The sequence below is a fragment of the Amaranthus tricolor genome, chromosome 2, assembly GCF_026212465.1.
Source record: "Amaranthus tricolor cultivar Red isolate AtriRed21 chromosome 2, ASM2621246v1, whole genome shotgun sequence".
NCBI classification, from domain to species: Eukaryota; Viridiplantae; Streptophyta; class Magnoliopsida; order Caryophyllales; family Amaranthaceae; genus Amaranthus; species Amaranthus tricolor.
Window position 1 is genome coordinate 3,782,707 of NC_080048.1, and position 2,123 is coordinate 3,784,829.

At 42.0% G+C, this 2,123-nt stretch overlaps 1 long non-coding RNA gene across 1 annotated transcript in view; it reads right to left on the reverse strand.

The window, feature by feature from the left end:
* Positions 1 to 365: 365 nt before the first annotated feature.
* The window catches only part of LOC130806145 (uncharacterized), a 3,609-nt gene continuing 1,851 nt past the window's right edge, over positions 366 to 2,123 (reverse strand). Inside the window, exons 1-3 of the long non-coding RNA XR_009040264.1 lie at positions 1,417 to 2,123; positions 902 to 1,339; positions 366 to 815 (exon numbers count right to left, since the gene is read on the reverse strand). The exon at positions 1,417 to 2,123 is cut by the window's right edge and continues 1,851 nt beyond it. This is a non-coding gene — a long non-coding RNA (uncharacterized LOC130806145). The remainder of the gene's footprint in view (positions 816 to 901; positions 1,340 to 1,416) is intronic.

A 2,123-nucleotide genomic window follows, 5' to 3' on the forward strand; every position in this document is an offset into this window, starting at 1 on the left:
CTGCGGGCTTCTTAAAAACCGCAGCAAATAGTCAAACACTATTTGCTGCGGTTTTTTAAGAAGACCGCAGCAAATAGCCTTTTTTTATGCTACGGTTTTAAACCGCAGCATTTAAAATAGGCCATTTGCTGCTATCACTATTGCTGCGGGCCAAAACCGCAGCATATTATGGCCAAATAACCGCAGCAAATAAAGTTTTTTCCACTAGTTCAATCTTTGACTTTTTTTGACTAGTTCAATCTTTTATAAATACCAAAACCTTATAACTCAATTCATTCATTCATATTCAACAATTTATCATCCTAAGTTAAGGTAATTTTCAATAATTTATATTAATTCTTTATTGTTATTGTTGAATTGAATTATTGTTGATTTTTTTAATGCTTCTAAATATATACAAATGTTTGAAATATACAACTAAATAAACATATATATACATAGTCAATCAAAATACACAAAAACCTAAAGCTAACGATCATCATCCTCATCTACCCTATCCAACTGATTTGGTCCCCTACGCCTCCTACAGTAGTAAGAAGCGTTCGTGTGTCGCTCTGATAGGGGAGGGGACTGGTATTTTGATGGTTGGGATGGCCCAGCTTGCGAGGTCCTCTCAACGTCACTGGGGTATGACAAGTCCATCTCATACAAATGAACGTCATAAGGAGGAGATGAGACGTGCACATAGGCGATAGCCGATGATGACTCCGCTGCGACTTCCGGTATGAAGTGTTGGAACTGCTAGCTGAGGAGCATGCCTTGTGCAATTTCCCTCACTGGCTCCTCGTGGCTAGACCGGATCACGGCTGCCACACCTTGTGCTTGCAATTAATAGTTAGTTAATATAACATTATATTATTTAATCAGCAACAGAATAATTTAAATGCAAATGAAGACTTACAAATTAGGTTATCGTAGGCGCTGCAGGAGCATAATGGGTCGGTGTAATGATGCCACGTGGTGTTATCCATCGGCGAGTGATGGAGAAGAACCACGGCATGTAGTCACGTGTAGTAGGCGCGCCAACAACATCGATTGGCGCATCGTGGGCTAGTAGCTCCAGTCTGTGATCCCAACGAGCGATGTGGCGCCCGTTGATCTCCGTCCAATTCATCGTACCCTGATCCTTGCACGAAATCAGGTGCAAGTTGGGTTTAGTGTCGCAAGGTAGTGGAATGCCCTGTACCAACTCATATTGGCGTAGTACGCGCTCCGATAGATTTACTTCGACAATGTCAAAGCATATGAGTGGCACATAAGCTCTCCACGCACCTAACTAAATCTCCGAGTGCTCGGGCATAGCTGCGTAGGCTTTGGCAGGGTACGGGTCCCACAAAAACTATAACATATGTTATGAAAATGTAAATTATGTGTTAATTAAATTACAGTAATATTAATGAGTACTGAAATATTTACCTGATTAGGTCACAGCAGGTCTAATTGATCCCGGTAGAATCCTAGATAGGTCCGTGTGTGATTGCGCGTTCGGCGCGCAAAATTCCACTGTGATCCATATGCAACATCAGGTGGAGGTTGTTGCAGAGGAGCAGCTTCACCATGATCAACACTTCTGCAAGGTTGGCCGATCAAAATATGCTCCCACGCCCACAAGTAACAAAAGCAAATGTAATTAGTATGTAATTTAACAAGTATAAAGTAGAATCAAATGTTATTGTTGTTACCTGTAATAGGGTCTTACAATATCCTTTACATTCTTCTTGGCAGCACCACAGAGCCTTCTGTACAAGTATCCTAGGGCCGCGGAGCCCCAACTATACTCGATGATGCGCTCCTAGGGGTCGTCAAGTAATGTCAAATATAGGAGCTAAACTTGGATGTTTATTTTATCAGCAAACAAGACAGCTCCTATCAAATATAAGAGGTACGCCAAGGCGTACCTCGAAATGCTGCCCTCATCAGCACGTTCACATGTGTCCTCCAAGTAACCATGCATTAGCACGTTCACGTCTTTGAACGAAATAATCGTTTGCCCGCTAGAAGGTGAATTCAACTAGTGTTGTCAAAGGTAACAAACGTACACCCTTCATCACATAGTTGAAAACTTTAGCTAGCACCATACCTATGACCTCCATCACGACACAACGACCACTTAGACATCTCAC